General features: G+C 41.0%; 1 long non-coding RNA gene across 1 annotated transcript; it reads left to right on the top strand.

The window, feature by feature from the left end:
- Positions 1-2,205: 2,205 nt before the first annotated feature.
- Positions 2,206-4,863, top strand: LOC121071088. Its single transcript, XR_005820376.1, has 3 exons — positions 2,206-2,293; positions 2,598-2,703; positions 3,457-4,863. It is a non-coding gene; the product is annotated as an uncharacterized LOC121071088 (long non-coding RNA).
- The last annotated feature ends 20,488 nt before the right edge of the window (positions 4,864-25,351 follow it).

The following is a 25,351-nucleotide window of genomic DNA, read 5'->3' as shown; positions in this document are numbered from 1 at the left end:
AGCAGCTGTAGAGGCAATACTTTCTTTAGTTGCCACAGCTAAATCTGTCAGGGATCGTGAATCAGAGCCCTGAGGTGACGTAATTCACCCAGAGGGAAGGACTGCTGGGGGTGGTAATTTCTTTGCCATGAATTGCTGCTTTTGTGTGTTAATACAATTAGGCACCTTCAATTAGTCAGTCCAAGGACATAATCTGTCCATTGACCCAGATAGCAGATTGGGCTCCAGGTCATCAGGCGTTACTTCATTACAAGGCTCTAATTATCTCCCTCACTTTTCCCTTCAGGATAAAATGGGTAGGGATACCTCTCAGGAATGTTGTGAGGCTTAATTAACATTTTCGTGGGGTCCTGAAGACAAAATGTTGGTTAAGTACATGGGCCTGGATGACTTTTAGTGCCTAACTCCCATGGAAGTGCTCAGCACATGTATGTTTCAGCATCAGGTTCTCAGTGTTAGTATTAGTCACGAGCTAAGGATGGAAAAAGAGAAGAGATTCAGTCTGCTCCTATGGTTCTCTCATCTCAGGCCTTCAGGTATAATGTGGCTTTCCGCAGTGGCAAAAAGAATCACACTTTGTTCCTTTTCCACACGAACAATGGAGGGAGGAGGAGAACAGCAGAGTTGAATTCTCTTGTGTGGTCGCTGACGTAAGGCAAGGGCAGTGTTGGCCTCTAGGATTTAGACACCACTTTTAAAACCTGCCCAGCAATTTCATTAGCAAGTCCTGGGGCTGTTGTGCTGCAGTGGATACAAGCCTGAGAAGGCACCCTGGCAAGCTTTTCAGCTGAAGTCCTCTGTGCTGCATTAGGCTCCTCTGTACGGGGGACTCATGCAGAGCCAGGAGGAAGTTTGCTGGCAGATCAGGGCTCGGAAAGCTTAAAACCCCAAGAAACAAGAGTGTGCAGAAGGGTACAATCAGCTATTCGTGACTGAAATGTGTACATGTGAAACTACTCAGTAATAAGACATTGAAAGTTGAATGCCAGCTACTGCATTTGGCCTTCCAGCTATTAAACGTTGCCACAAAACGGGCAGCAGAGCAATGTCATCTAGACCACTGACACAATTGCATTGTACAATTAAGAGGCAATGAAGGACTCTCCTAAAAGCACATGTTCGACACCCTGCTTTGTCATTATTATTTTTTTTTTTTTTTTTTTTTTGTACTGTTGCAGGGATTTAAAAAAATTAAATTAACTTTGTGCCAGTGCATATTATATTTGGACAAGGGACTAGATGAAATGATTAGAATAATAGCCTTAGAAAAGATCACGTTTCCCCACTGTGCCAATGTATTTGACTGCATACGGCAACCCTTGTAGGCCACTGTTCACAGTGAATTGTAACAACTTCCTGCAAAGATCTAAGTTCTGCATCTTTTGAATGGCAAATTATTAGAACTAGGTCAGGTCTAAGAAGAAATAACAATCTGAAGCCCACTTCTAGGGTAGTACACATTAATAAAGCTCTGCAAGCAAAACAAATATGAATTCACTTGGTCTTAATTACCATGCCTCAAAAAAAGAAGGAATGCATCATATATGATTGCTAAACATTATAGGTAAACTACCACCTGGCCTGAGGGAACCCCTTGGGAATTTTCTGTAAGGTTTATCATTAGTTTTCTACTTTGAAATCAACCAAGCAATAGAAGGTACAAAAACATGAATGAAAAACATTTGGCAATATTTACATATCATTTTCCTAAAAAGCATTTTCCTGAGCTGGGTGGGGAGTATCATTATGGCAATTTTAAAGCTGAAACAACCGAAGCAGCCAGTAATGTGCAGAATGCATAGCTACGTTTTGAGGCACCTTCCTTGTTAGACTAAAATGTTCTTATAGCGCTCCAATGTGTTTTGTAATCTTAATACTAATCTTTATTGCATTTTATGTCAGAATTTTTTCATAGTGCAGGAGCTCTATGTAACATTCATGTCAGGCCATGGAGGCAAGTTGCCCATGGTCGGTCATCTTGTACTTATTAGCTGCTTTATTGTCCCCTTTGCCTCAACAAATCTTTTTCTTATCTTCTTTTTCATCCAAACTTCCTCTATTTGTGTGTCTTTGTTGTGGCCTTTGTGATATTTTACTTCTGCTGTACGATGTTTGTGAGTGCCTTGATTTGTTACAACAGAACAAATTTTTTCAAAGGAACCCAAGAAAAATTACAATTTTGGTTGTATTTTTTGTAGGATTATGTGCCTAGACACTCCCTTAGATGTCTGTGAAAATCCTATCCAACATAAGAACTAAGTTCAGATGATCACTATGTCCTCCTTCAGCTTAGGTAACTCTTACAGGCCACCTATCACAGACTGGCTCCTCCTTAGAATAATGTTTGCTGGAACTATCGCTCGCTGTGAGCTATCCATGCAGTTTGTTGGAAGCTCACTGTAGCTTCCTTTAGAAAGTCACGACAAAACACAGAGTAAATGCACTGAAAGCTCTGGGGAGGAATTATGTCATATGTGAAGACTGACCAAGCTAACCACTTTTATAAGGTTGCCTAATTCTTCAAGCTGTATGCTCAGAGTATTTGCCAAAATATACATACAGCTTGTTTTTTTTCTTTTTTTTTTTTTTTCCTTCAGAAATCAAGTTATGACAAATAACAGCTGAAACCAGCGGAATGGATAGAAAATACTTGTATATTTGTGTAGAATTTCCAGCCAAGCAGAACAGCGAGAACGTACTTAGGTACAGTAAATATACACATATTAACAAGCACGCACACCAAAAAAGATTTTTGTTTCAAAATAATCTTCATTACATGAGGATTATCATAATTGTCATTTCAATTGACTGATTTTAGTCTTTAAAAGAGGGTATAATAGCATTCACTGTCTGAGACTGAATTACTGTCATTATGTTAAAGGTGCACTTTATCACTTAGCTTTTCTCCATTATAAATGCTCATAGACGCACACCGCTTTCTGCCGCTGCAAAACCTTCAAAATATAATATGACAAAGTTTTGTATCCAGACACTTTGTTACTAAAACTTCAGAACAAAGGACTACTAAAGACAATCTGCCATTGCTAATAGAACCACATTACCAAAAAAACAGGGAGGATATTTTAGCAATAGCAAGTTTCTGAATTCCTGTTCACTGAGATCAAAAAGGTATTTTGTGTATCTTTTGCCAGGAGGCAAGACACAGAGTTGCTCTTCTGCTCAGAGCAAACTTATTAAGATGAATAGATGAAGCAAATATCAGCCCAAATGAGAGAAATAGCCATGCGATACTATCCCAGACTTGTCAAACTTTTCCTGCTGATGTTTAGATGAAAACCCAGACATTGCCATGATATTAGTCTGCCAGTGTATAAATGACATTTATCACTTCTACAATCTCTTTTGATCTGGTATCTTAAGACACTTCATATGTAAAAGTTCTCAACACATTGCCCTGTCATCTTGATACGTGTGGGACATCTTTTACTTCTGCAGGCACAGAAGAACCAAGTCTGGATATGTCAGTACAGCACAACACTTGGGCAGAGCTCTGTTGAAGTAAATGTCACTATGCCTGGAGTAAGAGGCTATAGAGAGGCATAAAGGTATAAACATCAGATCTAGAGAGATCAAGGACAAGAATTTGCCGGAGGAGCAAACCTTTTTCTTTAGGGGAAGAAGGGAGTCTCAATTCTGAGATACTCAAAAAGGGACAATTTAAAAGAACCTGGTTTTCAGAGGCTGTGGTCAGCACAAGAAGAGCTAATTATAAGAGTCACTTGAACAGTTCAGTTCCAAAAAACACTTTGAAAAGCCTGGTCTAAGTGCCAGGGTACTACAGGGCCTTGCAAGTTATTTCTAGAAGTGACAGCACTTCCTCAGTTCCTCTGACCTTTCCTGGACTATACAAGAGTTTCAAAGGTAACTACTGATCCAGAGGACTTCCATTTTTGGTGCTCTGCTTGCCATTTCTGATCTACCTGACCTTTGGGAAATAGATTCCTGTCTCTCGAAAATCAGAGTATTGTGGGAGGTTTAAAGCTTGTCACCCTAGTCACTTCTGAACATTTCAGCTTGCATTCTCCCACTCCTTTATGGGATTTTTTCCTGTTGTAAAGTTTGCTTCTTCCTTCACAGTGATTATTAACAGATTTTTCTAAAATGCCCAAAGCAGCATACTTAGGTCAGAAGACAGAAGCTAGCATGTTTTGTCTGCCAGCTTCTTCCCTTATTTATCATATAACATTTCCCTTATGTATCCCCAGGTGATGCACAGGTCTAGTTCCATTGTTGCTTTGTGGGGCAATAAGTAGGTTCTTGCCTGGAAACAGACAGAGTTCAAAGGTTTTAGAGAGAGAGAGGAGATTCCCTTATTTCTTTTTTAATCAAAGGACCTTTAATAGAATATAGAAAGAATTCGTGGACATTTAGAAATATCTGTCATAAGAAGAATTTGTGGCTTTATGAAATATTTCTCTAGTGATTTTTTTTTAAATGCTCAATAATGAGACTGTAAAATATCAACAAACAAAATTAATAGCCCTGTGAAAACACTTCAAGAAATAATACTGGAGTGGACTGAGGTGTTAGGTGGACAGGTTAGTAGGCATTTTTCTTTGAAAGTATATGAATGAAACAGAGCAAAAAGATGTTTTCCTTTCTTTGGCAAGGTTTTTTCACTGTATGTCATATTTAGCTCAGCTAACCTTGGGGCTAAGTGAACATTGCTTGGTCGGGAGTTTGAATTCAGTCAGAGAAATGTTTGGGTGTTGGCACACTATGTCACCTGAACCTGAAAAATTAGGATGGAAACCTTGAAAGAGGTTTTCCACAGTGAGAGATGATGTTGTCAGCCCTGTGTAGATGTTTAACACTATTTTTTTTCACAGTCTTTTTTTTTTTTTTTTTGGGGGGGGGGGCGGGTGGGATGGGGGATGACAGGACATTCCAGCAAATAAGTTACAGGATAGGCAGGTAAAGGGCAAACCTCAGCTTAGGTAAGACTTCTGAGACTCCTGAAGGATACTTTGATCAAATGTAGTTACAGGATTTGCAGAGGGAATTTTCCTTTTATCTAAATCTGATCCTCTTCTAAACTCCTGTACCATTTTTTTAAAAAAAAAAAAAAAAAAAAGGAAAAAAAAGAAAAGAAAAAAAAAAAAAAGAGAAGCTTTTCTTCTAGAGAAACATGTAGCCACTTTATTCTGTTTCTCAAAAGTTGCCCAGTTCTCTAATACTGGAACCGACCCTCAGATTTTCTGTATTTAGCCAGGGAAAATTCATTTTGTCTTCAATGACTAATGAGCTGAGACTTTTACTCTAAATGTAGATCTCAGTCTAGTAGGAAAAGTATGGGAATGCGAAAGCACATCTGGTAATTGGAAAGATGAAAAAGGTAATAATAAAGTGCTCATTTTGAGGCAACAATGATGAAGATAATGGATGATAGCCAAGCAGGCCATATGCACTTGGCTAACAGAATTAATCATGGACTATGCAACGCAAAACAAGAAAGACAAGTACAATAAAACATTTAAAGACAAGAATGGATTTTAATTTTAGGAGCAGTATAAAACAATATGATAATAATGATGGCCAAGTTAGCCTTGTGATTGTACAATCCAAACAGGACACAAATTAAAGCTATAAATAATATTTAATCTGCAGTACCAATATACGTTAAAAAGTAATAATGACTAAAAATTATTAGAATTAATCAAATGAGGGGTGCTGTGTCTAGTATATTCAGAAGGGCTAAGGCAATCCCGAAACTGTCACATGCAAAGTCAGGGTTAGAAATGGAAAAGGAATATTAGAAGTTTCTAACATGATTTAACAAAGACAATGTCTGAAAATGCGAGCTAGTAGTTAGATTTCAATTAATAGAGGAAGACTTATTATTAAAGCTTTGTGATTAGCAGCGTAAATTCTCGTAAAGCAATTTTATAAATATCCCATCCTGAAGCCATTTTGCAACATCATCTGTCACTAAGCCTCTAGCTACAGCACCTAAGGGATCATGTTTTCTGTCGCTTGCTGTTACATCTTTCTGCTACATTTCTATATACTTGTATTTTAAACCATCCAAACAGTTTGTGTGTAACGAGCCCTCACCCAAGTACGGCAGCTGTCTGTTCAAGAATTTCAGGTGAATCTTCAAGGCTTTCTGTTGGCCCAGAAGAGAACCTAATGAGAGGTGGATGAGTGCCCTCCCCTCCCCTCGAATAACAGTATCCTTTGGCCTTTACTGAACAGAAAAAATAATCATACCGGTACTAATAAAGACTACAACAGAATAACAAGTACTCTCTGTTGGTTACACTGAAATAAGAGACTTCTGTACAGCTTTCTGAATTGTGTGGCAAGGTCTCTTACGTCTGTAATACAAGGTGCAAAAAAACTTATGATCACAAATGAGTGACTATTAATTTGAACAATATCAAGTATGATTATGGCTGTGTTCTAAGCAGTCAGGTGCATTTAAAAAGGAGATTGAGTACCTAAAGGCAAGAACAAAGAAAGCACGAGAAACTTGGAAGTTGGGAGCAATTACTGATTTGAATAAAAATAATAAAAAAGTAATAACCACAAACAATGAAAGGGGAGGTTGACAGTCAAGTTGCATCAATGTGTTTGCATGACAGGGTAACACCATTTCAGATGTAAAAAGAAGGATGGAACAGAAATACGTCTAGAAATATTGTTTCTGTCTCTATAAACAGGATAATACTGTACTTAATACAATGGTGAACGTGGCAGTACAAAAGGTATTTCTTGGGGCTTTTTATTTGTTTCCAGTGCTTTGTCTAATCATATTGTGCTTATATATCTCTAAGACCTAAAATTTTAAATAACCTGAGTTTTGCAAACACAAAGGATCATGCTAAACAGCAGTGAGTTCTTATTTCTAACCCAAAGAATCTTAAGAAAGGCTTATATTTGATGGTAGCACAGTTTTTTGCTTTTTTTTTTTTTAAGGTCAGGTTTATGTCTGAGGTATGTGCATGTTTATGCAAGTTTGTGCTTATTCAGTTGGTCAAATTCCTTTATGTGTCCCTGACTATGTGTCGCCTTTGCTTGCCGTGGACTCTCCTGATTATGGTGAGGGCAAAGATGATCAGCTGGAGACAGCTCATAGTTGAACTTGGGCAGGAAGCCAACCATGTTGTCAGCAGATGTTTTGCGGTATGTGGGTCACTAGGAATAATCTAAGCGTCTTTTTTTCCCCCTTTTCAGCACTGCACAGATCCTCAAGCTGACAATTTGACACTAGAAGCATAGCTCTTCTACCCAAAAACTATTTGTTATATAAATTCAGTAAATTGTTAGCCCCCTTTGGGATTTCTGTAGCAAGCTGAACAACTGATTTGTCAGAAAGGTGCACATGGGGTGTGTTCTCTTCTGCCATGGTAGCATGGTAGCATCCAGTGACCTGGATTGAAAATATTTATATTTCTTTGAGAGAGGCTGGGAGTTGCATAAAACCAAGTGGTGACATGTTCATGTGGACCTGAAATCTATGCTTAATTTCTCATGATCTCAGTCTCTTCTGCTGGGAAGAGAATAGGAATTCATCTGATTTGTTACACAGGTGCCATTGCAATCCCTTGAAAATGACACTGGCATTCTTGTAAGCCCTCTTCTACCTTCCATGGCCCCCCCTCAGTTATGCATCCATTTCTGTCAGTAATATACATACATTCATATATGTACACACATACATATATATGAAGATCTTTCTCTGAGTGTGTTGCCTCGATGTGGTAATTGCGGGAAAGAGAAATTCTCTTTGCAATGGGTGTCCCAGGGCTTTACAGAGGATATGCTCATATCCTGAATCCAGTTTACTAAGAGCAAAGAGTGATCATGAAGAACCTAAACCACACAGTCTTTGGCCACAGATAATTACTTCCATCTTGCACACGTGGATCTCTTCCCCCTTGGACTGATGTCTGGGACAGAGTCAGCCTGAGGCTCGAGCCTCTAATAAAGGACCAAAACATTGTTGTGACAGTGACTTTGAATGAAGTAGTAAGCCTTTCTGCGTGTCATTATCTTTTGTACAAAATTTGGCTAAAATTAATAAACAATTGCAAATGCAAAGCATTATTAGGCCTGGGTGGAGTCTGAACTAGGATTCATTCTGTTCCTTGTCTTTGTAGCTGTTGGCCAACCCATTCTCCACGCTCCAGCACCATTCCCCTGCAGCATCTGGATGAAGTGTGTAGTGAGGGATATTTTCACATTGTCACAAGTACTCTGCGATGTGCAAATTGTTTTGCTTTCCTGGAGCTGCTTCCTAACTTCTTGGACAGGTAAATTGGATCTCCCAACACCCTCAGTGTTTTTTGTGTGGGTTTTCCCAACTCTTCAATAAGATAAAAAGAAATTTAATTTCAAACTTCATCTTTTTCTTCTGCTGTAAATGATTAAATGCATGCACATGAAGGAGGCGGAGGAAAGACCTGGTGATTTGTACTGAAGTGTTCTTGTGAAACAAGAAACCCGTCTTGAAGGAAATTGTGTTTCTTGGAGTATTTTTCACAAGCTCGCGCCATCAGCAGGATCATCCCTCCTGAGGTTTCATCACCATAAAATGTTTAGACTGACACTGTGGCCATTAGCTGAGAAGCAGGTTTTACTGTCAACAAGTGCACGATCCTGCGTAGCCCATGCTCTGAAATAGATGGAGATGGCAGCTGCCTTGGTGGCACCGCACTCGCAGGCCGAGGGATCTGGGGAGCAGGCGCATGACTCAGCCCAAGGTGGTAACAGTCATTAAGAGGGCTGTGAAACCGCTGCGCACAGGTTTCTCTGGTAACCAGTGTACATTTTGTATGAAACTTGCCTTGGCAATAGCAAGGCTGGATAATTAGACTCCCCCGTCCATAGGAGGAAAAGGAAAACTTATATTGGTAAGAACTTCAGCATCCTTCCTTTTTGCTGAGCAGCAGGGAGGTAGGGAGCCATGACAGACACAATTACTATTCCTTTTACAACAAACCCATTTTTCTAGACAACTGGTGAAGCGGGTTTATCAGCCTGCTAAGCCAGACCTCACCACCACTTTTCATTTTTGGGTCCCCTCCAGCTCTGCTGTACCAGGGAAAAGCCACTGGAGAACAGAGCTGGTGGAGCTCTGTGCCGGGGTGTGTGTCACCCCTTGGTGCAGGACATGTCCAAGCTGTAGGAAGAGCCTGGGGAGAGAGGCAGAAGTGATATGTGAGGGAAACACCTTCCTCCTGGCTGCGATAATGTGAAGGGAGAGGCCCTGGGGCCTCAGCCCTCCTGGGTGAGGGGAGAGTGGGAGATCCTGGAGAAGGAAGAGCAGAGTGGGACGGAGCGAGCAGCGCTGCTGTGGTGGTGTGTTCAGGTCTGTTTGTGCGGCGGGTCAGTGCTGTGGTGGGCCTGTGAGGCAACAGCTAACTCACCTCCAGGCTGAACAGGCCCAGCCCTCTGAGAGGTTGAGAGACATGGGCCTGTCCAGCCTAGAGATGAGGAGAAAAGTATGCTCGGGGGGATCTCATCCATGTATACAAATATCTGAAGGGAAGGTGCAAAGAGGACGAAGCCAGCCTCTTTTCAGTGGTGCCCAGAGCCAGGACAAGAGGCAGTGGGCACAAATGGGCACACAGGAGGTTTCCTCTGAAACCCAGGAAGTGCTTCTGTGCTGTGTGGGTGGCTGAGCACTGGCACAGGCTGCCCAGAGAGGCTGCGGAGTCCCCTGCCTTAGAGATCTCCAAAAGCTGCCTGGACATGGTCCTGGGCAACCTGCTCTGGGTGGCCTTGCTTGAGCAGGGGTTGGACCAGATGGCCTCCAGACGTCCCTTCCCACCTCAACCATTCTGTGATCCTTTGGTTACACTTTCCATTTGCTCCCCTCTTCTCACTCCAGAGTATCACCCAGGGCCCAAGGGGAGAGTTTGTCCCAAGGCAAGCTGCTCCTCCTGCTGATTAAAAAATTAAAGCCCGGCAATCAGGAGGGGTCTCCTTTCCACCAGTTACGAGGTTGTTGTCCCCACATCCTTCCCCTTTCTGAGTGTAATGCAGACTGCGAGAGCAAAATTTCAAACATTACAGTACTGTAGGCGCTCTGTGTATGTAGAGAAATTGGAGGATTAAGAGCGAGAATGACTGAGTGGTAGAGCCTTGTATAAAAATGACAGATGCCCTGGTTTAAAAGGTGACAATTTGCCTATGCAGTGAAATGGTTCTGTCAAGGCGTCAGGAAATTTGGGGACTTGAATGCAGAGAAGGAAGCATTTGAAAATGCAGTCTGCCTTGAGCTTCTGAAGTAGCCTCTGAGCTCCAGAACTGATGTTTTGTAATTTTGCCTTATCATCTGCTTGGGTTTATCATGGTGGTAATAGGGATAATGACAGAGAGTCAGTCATTTCCACTTAGATGCCAGTTTTTAAGTAATAATAAGCTCACAGCGGGTTCGATTTGGTCTGTGCTGAGAGTACCTGGGGTTATTTTCCCTTTGCTTTCTCATGGTAAATTATCTCAGCCCACCAGGGCCAAGCTGATTTTCTAGCTGTAAAAACAGAGAAGACGAACATGCAGCACTGCACTGTACACTTAGCTGCTTCCTTCTTTGTTGTTTTCTTTATCTTATTTAGGAAGAGAAAATTCTCTGAGCCACCCATTATGGTTTGAATCCAGGTCATAAAAAAAAATGTAAACTAATAGTGGACTGTCTCCCCTAACCCCCTCACCCCATGCATCTCTCCTCTGTATTGCAATCCCTAATGGGAACATTTAAAACCAGTGCTTATGATAATGCCCTTGTTCCCATGGACACCACAGCGCTGCAGAACCAAGATTAATGGAGGACCATTGAGACTGGTCCTAAAAGACTGTCCCTCTTGTGTATTATGGTCTGTCATGCTGCATCCATTAGCAGAGGAGCGGAGGGTCCTCATCGTGTTGGTATCACTGGGACCAAATCGAGCTACTGCAAGATGGCATTTCCATAGCACATCAACAGATCATTTCACCACTGCTTAAGGCATCGTAAATTGGACTTATAGCTCAGCTGCTGGCATAAATAAGTCCCTTTGATAGTTAGTGGAAGACGTTATGACACTCCAGGGTACAGGAGGGGACATTGGCACTGTCATTTTTTTTCTCCAGCCCTGGCACCCTGGTGCCTCTGATCTTTCTGAAGATTCAGGGCACGCGCTCTTCATTACGGTTTGGGCACCAGGGACTTGTTTTTTTTGCAAGATTAATGAGCGCCACGGAAATTCTCCAGCGCATCTCGATAATTAAGTCTTTGTTTATCAAAAAACAAGTTATATTAGGAGCAGAAAATTCGCAGTAATTATTCATAATTCTAACAATTCAAGTATAGCTACCTCATTTGCCTGGGTAATTCTGCTTTTTAATTTCTTGCATACATTTGCATATTAATTTTGCCCGTCGGCTGCAGCAGGCTTTGACAGTTTGTTACTATGTGATGGTTTTCACAGGGGTGCGACTCAGTTGGGTGGCATTTCGACTGGGTGCAATGATAAATTATGAATTTTCTAATTTGCTGCATAATGAAGTAACCCCTTCCAACCCAATTAAAAAAAAAAAAGCAAAGATGGTGTCTTTTAAATAATATTTCCCAGGTATTTCATCTCTCCGTTTTTGTTGTTGTTGTTTTGAAAGCATGTTTTTTCACTTAAAAAGCAGATGACTGCATTTGCAGCCTTTCAGAATGACTGTGCCTTTCCATACATCAAACATGATTCATGATTCATGTATCCCCAGACTATATTCATGCTGTAAATTGGCCACTCCTCAACCCTCAGGGCAATCACGGATGATAGCAAAGAAGTCCTAGTTTCTTCTCTGATGTCCAATTTGGGCTGTAGTGATCTGTGTGTATGAGTCTGTCTGTCTGTGTGTCGGGGAGCAGGGATTTCAAATGAGGGAAATAAATGATGTGTGTTTGTTTTACATACTTACTCAAGAGGCTGTACTGTTGTAAATTAACTGCTAAACTACTGTGTGGGTTTCCTTCTAATTTCTTAAAATGGTTGTAGAAATAAATGTATATGTATTTATTACTTCAGCATTGCAGAACAGGATCTGTGGAGACTTAATTTGTGGGTGAGAGATAAGGGATTTTAGTTCAGTGTTGGTAAGTGTGTTCAGTACGTTTGGTAATTTTATGCTCATAATGCAGCACTTAGAAAAGCACAAGTATTGCTGGGTAAAATTTGTGGTGTTTCATTATACAACTGCAGACGGGCAAAACAGTTTAGAAATACTGTAGGCCTGATGCCATCCTGACTTTAAAGAATCTGAAATAACCCAGCCAATCTGTTTAGCATGATGCAAATACTGTAATTATACAATTATGCTGCATTTTTAATAGAGAACAATTCCTATACGTTTTGTTGTCTCTTAAAATTCTGCATTATTAAGAAACCGAGCCACGATTTTATCGGAGGCTACACCACAACCACATGGCAGTAGATCACGGAGGATTTTGACATTAATACCCCACAATCAGGCGGCAGAGAGCACACAGCACTAACGCAAACCAACCACAAAGTGCAGATTACATAAGATTAATTCTGCACGTCCCCATAAGGCAGGCGCGGAGCCCTCTGTGCTACCATCGCCCAGCCTGGCAGCGCACCGCACGCAGCTCTGACACCGCCTCGCACCGCTACAGCAGCGCTGCAAAGTGCCGAAAGCCACCGTTTGCTGCTTCGAACATTATTATAATACACAGCACACGATGTAAGCCTGGCACAACTGGGCAGCGCAGAGCACAGTGATATTATAGCGTAATCACACAGCTAAAATTCATGCCTACAGTAGAGAGCAAACAGTAATAATACTGAGCACAAAGCAGCGCTGTCATAACATATATTAGAGCGGTTCAGCACAGGCACAAAGCATGGTGGCATGTTGCACGTTTATACATTAAAGTGGAAGTGGGCTGCGCTCAGGCGGCAGCTGTGTGGGCTCTGTGGTGCCGGCACAGCTGGCCACAGCTGTACACACACCCCACACCACCAAGGGCACCTACAGCCAAAGCACCACAGTGAAACGCAGGCAGCAGCACCCATACACAGCTCGCAGTCCTCTGGTGCCGAATGTGGACCCACAGCCCAAGTCCATAACAAAACCAGAATAACCGCCTGACATACGCACCCACTGCTGCACAACTTGATTGTGTTGTGCTACTACAGCACAGTTGCAAAACACTTTGCCTCGTACTATCGTAACTCATGAGCAGTAACTCATTGCAAATATACCACAATAACCTACTAGACAACACCTTGTTGTTGCTTTGTATTAATTATGAGAAAATCTCCCGACATTATATTTTAGTGGAAAATGCGGCTTTGTCAAAATGAGGACTTTTCATGGGAATGCCTTGATTTGATGGCATTTTAACATTAATGGTTGCTAACAGGTAGATGCTAAGTAATCCACTCAGACTTTTTTCATTCATACATGACTTCTTAGCTTTGAATTTTCGTATGATCAACAAGTTTTTTAATTAGTTGGAATTGTTCAAGTTAATGTTATTTTAATAGCAAAGGTTAACCTGAAATTTCCATCCCAGCTTAACTTTGTGGCAAACGTATGATTCTGACTAGGAACCATTTTTTTAGATATATATATATATATATATATATTTTTTTTTTCTGTGTGAGACAGGAAGTCCTTTCTCCCTCTCTTTTAAAAATGTCAGCGCAAAACCCTGGCAGTGCCTGGGTGATGCTGGCAGTAATCCAAAAAAGTCATAAGGTTTCTCGACACCATGAAGAGCACATGATTACCACAGCCAGGACAGGATGTATACTATCCATCTGAGAAGTATGAGGAGTAGTGCTGCTATGTGGTGTGCAAAATGCAAAGTTTAGCTGCTGTGATCTTACCGAGATGCTATTTGTACATCCGCAACAACAAGCCCCCCGGTATACCCTGCTTTGGCCGGGGACTGTCGGTCTGGAGGGCTTTGTAGGTTGGGGTGCCCCGTGTGTGGGGCTGTTGAGGCGCAGCACTGGGAGAGCTGAAGTGAGCCCATGTACTGCTGTAACGTGGCACACGGCACAGCGTCACAGCCTGGTTTTTGGTGTCTGCTTGACAAAACATTACAACGGTGTAAAGGGAAGCGACTGATCATTAAGTGCACGCTAATAACATCAGCCTTTGACTGAAACTGTCGACATGCCCTGGTAAAGTGCACAGTTAGTACACGACAATTAATATTTATCTAATCCGATTTATATTGGGGCTTTCTGTAATGCCCACTGCTGCATCGTCTATGCTGTGATCAAACACAGCAGACATTCATAGCGAGGCATCTTCCCAGACTTCAGTCTCTTCCCTTCCCTCATTCTCCTTCACTTTGTTATTTATTATTATTCAAATTTATACATCACTAAACAAAAGAGCACTCATCCCAAGCCACTGATAAACTCTTAAAAATACATCTCATAAAATGAGCAGACTCCATAATTATCCATGGAAAAAAATGCAACAGCAACCATGTGACTACGCTAAATTTAATCAAAACCACTAACAAATCACCACCAGAGTTCCTTCCAACCATATTTTGCTCAGCTTTTGCCAATGAGCTACACAGAAAAGACTGGTTTTGCACTGACACCTGAAGGCTGTTTTGAACCAAAAAATCAAATAGATTTGAAGGAGCAGAGCCTGACTGGGAAATGCCCTTTCCCTTTTAGTAGCAATAGCACATCTAGCACAACTAGCACACACACCAGTTTGGGTGTAAAGCTGCAGCATGGCAACACTATTGGATGAGCAAGGGTGACTCAAGAAAAAGTATTAAAAATATATAAAATTAGTTAATTCCTGAGTGAGGACATAGAACCAATAGTCCTATATGATCAGACAGTAATTTAAAGCCAGACTCAGACACCTTACACCAGCCACGAACTTCTGCTCCGAACTATAGCTCACGGTTGTTTCAGCAGCTGCAGTAGAGGTTAACCTGTGCCTTCCTGCACAAAAAGGAGAAGTCCAGGATGTCCTGGTCAAGAGAGGAGGCACTGGCACGTGTTTGGACCGACCTTCAGCCCTGGTGAGAGAGGTTATGATTTTGTTCTCTCGCATGTCTGCAGAAGAGAGCGGTGTACTAGTAAGGAGAGGTCTCCGCGTGCTTGGGGAGGAGGCTGAAGGGTACGGCTAAATGGTATGAAGAGGCTTTTGAGGCATGAAACTTCCTGGGATGGTTATGGAGGGCTTCCTGTGATGGAGAAAGACAAACTTGGGGTAGTCTTATCCCTCTGGGAGTGATCCAGGAGGGGGATTAGCCTAAGGGCCAGGCCATGGTTGCTTCCTGGAAAGTGAGCTGGGGGTCCAAAACAGAGCCAGAACGTGAGAGTCATCAGGCACTGGGGCCGTCAGGGATCCAGTGCTGCAGGGCACTCTCCAACCCGCTTCTCTTTAGCTTGTACCTAAATTGCTGGAATCCTTTCCTGATTTCATGAATTACTTTTTCTCCACTTGTGGAGAAAGGTTATCGGGTTTGATATTCACTTAAACTTGTTCCCCACTATTTCTTGACCTGAAATCTGTTTTCAGAATTGGCTGCGAGGTGAGCCTGGTTTAGGGATTTAACTGTAGACCATTCTTTCATGGACCATTTCTTTTCCCAACACCTTAAGCCTCTGTGTTTGACTGTTACAAATGCTTCACTCTGTGGATCACTATAGGTGTTCCAAATAAGCCAGCCTTTCGGAGGAAGTTAAATTCATTATATTCCCTTTATATATTCCCCATATTTGAGAGGTGACAGAGATTGTTCTGTTCATGTTTCTTCTTTCAAGAGTTTGTACTGCACTTCAGAAGTATGCTGCTTTTAAGGGAAGACAAACCCCAGGGCAGCTGGGCAGTGGGAAAGGGCCTCTGTATGCTTCCAGGCGCCTCATCTGCTACTCGTCTACCAAGTTTTCTTACTAGTGGTTGGTATTTTGCCTGGAAAAACGTATCTATACGCCATTCATAAACACAAATTGAAAGACTGATTTCCCACTTAAATTAAATTAAATTAAATCTGACTCCACTATTCTTGTCAAAAGAGATCAGCAGTATGTGTAACCCATCCATTCAGTCTCTATCATGTTGCTCCTTTATTCACCTCCGGAGGGGTGTGCATCAAAATGCTCCCCAACCACAGGCAGCTAGAGAAAGTTGTCCTTACAACATGAAGAGTAGAAAGTTGGGTATTTAGTGCTGCAGGATATTGAAATATGCTGCTGAAAAATGTTGATGCATAAATGAAGTTCTGTAACTGTAACAATACTTTTTTCTTTAGGAAAATTTTCACTATTGCCCAAAAATATTGAAGAATTACTAATTCATTAGTTAAATTAGATTTTAAAAGCTTCTTCTCAAATAGGAATGTGAATAAGGGGAAAAATAAGATTTTTCATTGCCATAATAAATCTGAAATCTGTTATAACCTGCCTAAAGCCAGAGTACCTTGAGCCAGTGGCAACAGTTCAGATGGTCTTACCCCAAAGAATCAAGACCTCGTACATTATTCCCAGCTCCCTAAAGCTTCAACCAGGAGGAACTGCATGTTGTTTTCTCTTGTGTATGCAATTATTGCCTACTGGTTTCACTTGTTATTCTTTTAGCCATAGGAAGTGCTCACCCCCCCTCTAGGATGAGTACACAAATAATTTCCCTCCTCCTGTAGAAGTAGGTAAACTGAGGCAAGGATCAATGAAGTTTCTTGCCTAAATGCACACAGCAGACTGAAAACAGGTCAAATGCCTTTTTAGCTATGTGTTTTAGAATGTGAAAGGGACAAACAAAAAACATCTGTGAAAAGTCATTACCAAGTCTGTGAAGTGATTTTTCTGAAGTTGAACTGGAAAATGATGCTGAGCCCAGCTGGCCAGGACTTGGACACAGTGTCTGCAGCCGGGCTTCCCTCCCCTGTCCTCCGTCAGCCGTGGCCAGCTCCTGGGTCTGGAGCTGTATCTATCTCGCAAAAAAAACAAATTAAGACCTGCAGAAGGTAGGCTACCCCGTTCACAGGGTTAGTTTTGGAAATGTCGACTGCTTTTTTTGTCTGTGTTGCTAGTGGTACTGTTTGCCTCCATTAAATATTAGTGGGTCCCTAAAAATGAGTCTCAATTTTTCAAATAAAAAAGATTTCAACCAGTTATCAATCTGTTGTAAAATGTAATTGGCAAATCAGACTGGGATGATATCTTTTCTCATTAAGAATTTTGTTTTTACAATCGGCAAATTTATTTATTCATTTATTGCTTTCCAAATTAAGCGTGGGTATTCTGAAAAACCTAAAAAAGGAGAAGTCTGGATTTGAATTGCCAAAAGAAACTGCTTAGTTGAAAAATTGCATTTGCCATAAAAGTGTCTTAACAAAATAAAACCTTCTACCCCATTTATTAACAAAACAATACTTGTAAATCATCTTCAGTGTGACAACAATAAATATATGTTAATAATTATTAATGATAAAATATCAGTGAAGGGACTGAAAACTTTTAAAAATGTCTGTGTGAAAAATATGCAAGACAGCAAGTTCAGAACCTAAAGCTATAAATACTCAAGGGAATAGTTATTTAACATGTGCTGTAATTTGCACTATTTAAATCTAATATTAGAGCTGCGGCTTTTTTTATGTCATATCTAGAATTTCTTCAGTGCTTTAGCAATATTAGAAAAAAAATGGTCATTTCTGCATTTGCTGAAATAGATTATATTTATATACTTTTATAATCATGCCAGGTAGATCTAATCCATATTACTTGAGGTCTTTCTCAAAATATGAGTAGGACATGCAAAAAATGCTTTCATTTTCTTACTTTCAGTAAAGACAAACTATATTTAAATTTCTGTAATGAACTGCAAAGATGCAGTAAAGTTTGTCAAAAGGATGATATACATCGCCTTAACTCCCCTGTTAATAGATTCGGTCCAGTTTATTTGTTTGTGATGTTGGGGGAAAAATTCAATAGGTAATTTTGTGTCATTTAGGGGAACCATGAATAAAATACAGGATGTATAATCAAGGAAGGGAAAGGAAGAAAAATAATAACTATTCAAGTAATTTTAGCCTGAGAAGCAAACAGATTCGACTGCAGTGCCCAACCCCCCTAACTGTATTTGTGTACACTGGTTCAGAGTTTAAGATTCAGATAACACTCAGTATTCAAATTTGTCGTAAGCCATATGTGCAGGTGAGAAATTGCAACGTTTTGAACTGTTTAAAATTCATTTTATTTGAAACTGTGCTTCAAAACCAGAACAGTCCTGCTAACATTCCAAACGTCACTCGGCGCTTTAATAATACGGCTCAAGATATTTCGAGCAGAGCTAATTTTAAAGTACAGGTAGTTAGCTAGAGTTTAAACCCCTTACCAACTAAACGAGTTGCCTCACGTTTACAGCAAACTTGATTATGCGACTTGCTTTTAGTCGGGCATCACATGCATACTGTTGCTTAATTTTATTGCATTTATAATCAGGACAGCACACACGGTGCTCAAAAAGAGGAAAAAAAAAGGCACCATTTTAATGAGCGCCTCTGTAGCAGTGCTTTGGTAGGGTGATCAGGTTTTGTTGATGTATTAGTGTGTAAAAAGAATTGAGCACAGGCTAGGAACGGACAATCCTATTATGCCATTTTTATATAAGATATAAACCTCAGCCCATATATTGGCATCTTGGGGCTTGCTTATTTCACTGTCTCATATCATTGATGGCCAATCCTGGAGGTAGTTGGGAACGAGGCAAGTTTTGTGCTGAGGCTAGGGCTCAATGGGAGACAGAGCTGCTGGAGTCTACACGAGCTCCATCCTGCCAAACTTCAGCATATCATCCTCCTTTCCCACCCAGTTTGCTAAAAGTTTTACAAGCCTATTGTTTCCTAGCCACCAATGATGTATTTTGGAATAACCTTTAATTTAGCACCCTGTCTTTATCAGCCCACAGTGCTTTTTGTTCTCCACAAAAGCAAAGTAGTGCTACTTGTTTGCTAACCTAAAAGCTGTGGCAATATTGAGGAGAGAAAGCAAGACAAACAAAACTGATTAGGGCAAGATTTGCTTTCAGAGAACCTATTTCTGTCACAGGGGGATGGATAAATAAAATAATGTTTCAATAATTTATGCTGTGCGCACATGAAAAATGTTGGAAATCTGAAACAAAAACGACATGTAAAGAACGACTGAAGTTGATAACTGCTTTAATCAGTTCAGGTGATAATTCTAAACTAAATGGAAATATTGCTCTTATTTTCAGCTCCTGAACGGCAAGAGGCTTTTGAACATGCTCTCCTCTGCCAGTCTCGTTCTCCTCACTGAAACGTGGGGCCAGATGAGATGTGGCCGTGACCTGGCTGTGAACCAGGAGGTCGTGTGGGCTGGTGGAGCAAAGCTGGAGGAACCAGGTCCCTGCACTTGGTCCTCAGCTCATGACTCGTTTTGGGAACACAGTGAAGCCCCTTCACTGCCCCGTGCCTCACTTTCCCTGCCTGTAAGAGAGGTGCTGACCCACATCCCTGGCAGCAGGGATGTACAGACCGTGCTCTGGAAGTTGTGTGACCCCTGATCTCCCCTCAGTGGCGAGGACCTCTGCCTCCTTGTCACTCCCCGAGCTCTGCATGCCCGCTGGGTCGCAGCATCCTTCCTCAGATTCCCATGTCGGCTCACTGCAAAAAGAAAAAGGGAAGAAGTTGCTATGGCATCGACTTGGTGCTCGCAGGGAAGGCGGAGAGGAGCAAGTGGGGCTGCTCAGGGCCTGGGCAACGGCAGGGCTGAGGCAGGGAGGGAGCTGGGGGTGCTCTGGGGCGACTCTGGGGGCTCTCACACCTGCAGTCTCACAGCCCCTCTGTGCAGGGGCTGGGGTCTGTCAGCCCCTCGGTGCACACACCCTGGCTGCTGGGCTCCGGCAGGATTTATGGGAGGCATGCTATTGTTTGGCAGCGGTTCTTTGTGCCTGCTTTCGGTGGCCTGTGGGAGGCAGGGGCAGGTGACTCGTGTCACAGCCAGGAGGGCCAGGCCCAGGGCAGCGGCGGTGGGAGGTTTGGGCACTATGCTGGCACAGAAAGGTCGGGTCCCAAAGGGCTGGGCCCTGAAGGGTGCTGGCATGTCACTGGGTGAAGAAGTTGAATCCTCTCTTTCTGCCTCTCCCTCTCCTTCTCTCTTTCCCCTCCATCTCTGCCTGCCCCCCCTCCCGCCAGCCCTTTGTCGACACTTGATCATTTACATCAAGTTGACATTCGCAGAGTTTACTCAGGGGTCTGTAATTGTATTCTTTCACCGGTTCTGCATTACCAACCATGAAAATGGAATCTTATCATCCCTGACCAATTTTTAATGTACAAAATGATTTGGCCGAGGTTCAAAGGGAGTCACAATTGAAATCAGGTGAATGATACATGTAGGTTTTTTTCAGTTTCTCCGTGCCTTGATTTGATTTTTCTCGTATGGCATACAGGGAGACGTAGCTTATTTTTATGTGTGTGTGTGTGTGTACAAGCTATATAAATGCATGTATATACTCTGCACATGTATTGATGCACTATCTGCCTATCTATATTTTGTGTACATATCACTCAAATTTACCCATTTGCAATGCAATGGATGACAATGACGTTTGCTCTAATCCCTAAAAAGCAATCAAAGAATTGGAACAGGGTTAAAGCCTGCTGATAGTGCACTGCGATTAATAGGACATTATTAAATAGCCCCCCTCCTTCAGCTCCTTTTTCCTCCCCCCCCCTCCCCCACCGTCTTGCCAGATGAAAAGGGGCCTGGGAGACAAAATAAATAAATAAATGAGGTTACATTTACATTATAAAGAATAGGGAAGAAAACAATAGGGAATCCTCCTCACTGAAAAGCATACCATCTCCAAAGGGACAGAGTCCTCAAAGTATGGGGGGGAAGGGGAGTTCCTGCTCTCAAATATCATTAGAATGTTTTTTATCTTTTGGCAGTTTCATATTGTGAATAACATGGACATTTATAACTCAGTCAAGCTGTTTCTTTCAAGAGTACAGTTCCTTAAGATCAAGGAATCTATCAACTTACATAGCTCCCTCAGCTATCTTATCTAAGTGCCTCACAAACATAAATGTATTTATCCACACAGTCCCTGGGCAGGAGAGAAATGTTCTTGTCTCCATTTTATAGATTGAGGAGAAAGGGAAGGAGATTCAAGGCCTCAGAACAGCTGCTGGGTTTGGAGGGCCTGGCTTGGGGCACCCAGAACTTTCTTCCTTCCCTCTTCTGTAGGAGCTGCCCTCTGGTCTCCCTCCCAGATGCTAGAGACCTCACCTGTATTTGTGAATGAAATGAATGTTTTCTGAAAACTACACTCAAGAAATGCCACATGAGTCACTGGACATTTTTAGAACAAGTGACTTCCTTGATGTCATGCTGAGAGCAGGTCACCATCCTGGGAACTGAACGTGGCCCCTTCTGACCATAGGATTTTTCCTCTCACTCATGTAGCTGTGATTTTAGGATGTGTTTCCTAAGATGGTAGAGAGTCTATTCTGGTGAGGGAAGTGAATCTGTACTTTGTGTCCATATATATTTCATACATCAAAGAGATGTATGAGAAAAAGATAAACCAAACCTGGAAACATGCTTAAACAGATGTGCTAAGAAGTAAATCTTGTGGCTGAATTCTCACAAGATTCAATGTGCTTTGTGCAATGACCATGGATCTTCATTTGCAAATTAAGTTATTCGACATCCTTAAGTACATTTCAAATTTTAATCCTACTCCATTTTTAAAGTAAATGTCCCTAAAATATTTGATCACTATGAAAAAATTGGTCCCGTTAATGGTATTCTAAGTTTATCTAATTTTTGGTGGAACTCAGAATTGGGAAGATTTCTGAATTCAGTGTCCTTGTGCCTTATTTATTTATTTATTTATTTTCTTTTCCTGTGAAAGAGTAAGTGTAGAAGCTGTACTTCCAAAATTAACATTGATAAACTTTGGCCTTCTGATATATAACATTATGGGGAAAAAAATAACCCTGCAATCTGTGTGTCTGTTAATGGTGATTTCAATGGCAGAATGTAGACATTTCTGAAAGTCTTCATTCAAGTTCAGGCATTTTGCTTGTTACATACTCTATTTCTCATCTCACTCGTGTAGCTGTGATTTTATACTAAAGACTAGAGATTAGCCTGACCAGAACAAAATTATTGTTCATCTCCCAGATGTATCCTGATAGTGTTTTGATGTTTCATGGTGAATAGTGTTACTAAAAAGGATTTGCATACTCCCTTTGGAGTTGTTCTGGCAGGGTGGTTTTCCAGACTGGAGTCAACACATTGCACACGACAACGGGGGGAACGCAGTTGATTTCCTTTCTTCAGAAGTATCCAGTGACACATCTAAAAATGTGATGATGGTTAAGCACTGGCTCAAAGACGACAAAAATCAAAGAAAGCTTTTCTATGCAAAGCTTTGTTTTCGCAGTCTCTGTTCTTGAAAAAGTGCACGTTGGTGACAAAGTAGTGGGCTCAGCTACTCCTCTCGTATATAAACTGTTTGACATTGCCATGAGAGAAATCAACAGAGCTGCAACTGTAAATAACAGTTTCCTTGATGCCAAAACAAAGGCAGTGTTTTATAAGGAACGTAAAATGGGAAACAAAATAACACGTAATTCCTGCTTGGGTTTCAGGACGGTGCTTAACATGATTGGTGATTGTCCCGTGAAACGCATTTGGGAATGGCTCCGTCTTTCTTGTGGAAAGCTTTGGATCTTTTTTGTTTGCTTGTGGGGGGCAGGAAACTCAAATAAACATGTTAGTTCAGCTATTCTAACGTGATTTTCAGGAAACCCAAAATGAATTACGTCTTTGCACAGCAAAAAGAGTAGCAGAAAATAAAGAGAAATGCACTGAGATACTGGGAAGGTGAGAAGTATTCATTTCCTGAGTTAATTAGCCCAGCACTATGTATGCTATATGACCTCATAATGTCCATGTGTGCAGAAGCTTTGTTCAGCATGGTCCAGACGAGAGACGAAGTTTATACTTTGGAAAACTGGCTATACTTCAACAAAATCACTGTGAGTGACCTGGGGAACCGAAAAGACAGTGCTGTGGGTGGCTGTCAGGAGACTGTCAGGACGATGGCTCCGATTCTGGCATGGGTGAGATGTGTTACAGGCCGCTGGGGCATTTTTACAGATGTTTAGTTCATTGACTGCTGCATTCTGATATTTAATGATCTAAGTATGATTAAAGACCTTAACTTTCTTTTGTCTTTGCTGTGGTACAAATCCTTGTCATGATATAAAAATATTAGCACCCACTTGACTGTTTTACATATGATTTCAATATGCTAACTTCCGCATTTAGCTTTACTATAAAAATGATTATGTATATAGCATATCATAATTCAAGATGTTCTTCTGGTTTTGGTCACAGTGATATAGAGGACAGTAATATATAGCCTTTGTTAAATAGGAATGAGATGAAAATTTATAACTGGCTGTAAGTATTATAATGAATATCTACAATAAAGTCTGCTTTTAGCTGTTGATTTTTATTATTGGAGGATCACCTGTATCACAGGAGCATTCCTGACATTTGCCAGAGTTAGAAAGATTTATCCTTGGGCTAAAGTGAAATGCCACAGGCAGAAACTGTGATAAATTATGAGACTTTTTCACATTGTAGGTTATCTACAATTAATACTAAAACAAAGGCAGCTGAACAGACACCTTCCTTCCCCCAAATCAGTTCTGGAATCAAAACAACAGGACTAAAACTATGTACTTAAACATTTCTGTCCAAGTTTGGAGAAGCTGTGAGTGAAAAAGAGGAGCTTGTGTAATGAAATCTCAAAGAAAGCAGAATTGCAGGTAATTAAATTATCTCCTTTGGGATACTATCATTTCACAGGAGATGTGTTAATCTTTGGAGAGAAGGAAGATTGAGAGTTATCCAAAAAAGAAGTAACACAAACTCAAAGAAAAAACTGGGGCAAACATTCCGATGCAGCTGATAGAGACAAGACATTTTAATGCAAAATATTCTGTGTTTGAGCTTAATTTTGTTGAGTTTGTTCATTGTAAGAAGGTATCTAGGAATCAAAGCTGATGAAAAATTGAGTTTCCATCTCAGAAAATACACAACAGGATAAAGATAAAAATACAAAAGCTTTTGTAATATAATACATTCAGAAACTTTTTTTTTTCTTTTTTTACAAGAGGCAAACTGTTTCATTTTTATATTTTCAATTATTTCACCATTGAACTGCAGCTGCTCTGATTCACACTACAGCTCCAGTCTGGGTGTGTGATGACCCAGTCAGTGCCATACATTGGGCTCACAGCTGAGCTTCATTTTGTGCGATGCTAGTGCTCAGGGCTGTGTGGGCTTGCTGTAGGGATATGGTAGAAAGAAGGGAAAAGTAGCTTTAACTATGTTTCAGCTTTTTGCCTAATTCAGAGTTAGAGTATGGATTGACTAGAAAGGGATGTGGACAAAGTATTGAGAAAGATATAATCAAGGTAAGGAGCTGGATCTTGGCTTTCTGTTTCTTCCATGGAAAAATGTATGCCTATTAGTCAAAAGGTAATATTGTTTCAAAGTTTTGTTTTTTTTTTTTTTGGTGCATACTTGCATATAGGGAACGGCAGAAAGTATTAGTCACAATTAGAGTTCTGATTTTCTGACCATACAGACAGCTGTAAAGTGTGTGGCTGTTCCTGGTGTCTCTGAGCTTGTTCTGGATGTGTACAGAAGCAGCAGGAACCTCAGGAATGTTGTCCCACAGAGGCACAACAGGGTCAGGCCATACTCCTAGGGCAGCTGTATTTTATGCAATGAAGTAGGTAGCTCCTTGTGGACTTGCAGCACACATATGTTGCTTTCTATTGTCCATGAATGCCTTTGGAGAAGCTGTTATAAGTCTTTTAGTACCTATTTTTTCTTTTTTTTTTTTTTTTTCTGAGCCTGTGTAGTCCCATCATACACAGAAATCTCTTTGTCTAGGCTTATATAACTTATCTTTTATTGTCATTCTTTAGTCCTTAACTATGTATTTGGGGAAATAATAGAATAAATTGTGGTTTAAAATTTAGGAATTGGAAATAGTGGTGAAAGAATTGAGAAAAAAATGAGAAACAATTCTTGAGTGTCTTAAAGGGGAAGCAAATTGCTAGGAAATGAGTTTTATCTCAAAAAGGCTGAGGCCACATCCTTGCGAGTTTTTTTTTTTTTTTTTAAATAAAAAAGAGATTCCAGATAAACACTTTGTAGATGTGTTCTTGGATTCTGACTTTCTATTGTCTCTTGTAGCCTTTCATCAGATCATCAGCTGAGATCACTTTCCTAAATTAAATGACTTGTCCAGTGCCCAGAAAGGACACTGCAGGCCTATCTCTGGA

This window comes from Cygnus olor, chromosome 5 (assembly GCF_009769625.2).
Source record: "Cygnus olor isolate bCygOlo1 chromosome 5, bCygOlo1.pri.v2, whole genome shotgun sequence".
Classification (NCBI taxonomy): domain Eukaryota; kingdom Metazoa; phylum Chordata; class Aves; order Anseriformes; family Anatidae; genus Cygnus; species Cygnus olor.
The sequence above is the reverse complement of the archived record's forward strand: the minus strand, read 5'-3'. Positions and strand labels throughout refer to the sequence as shown.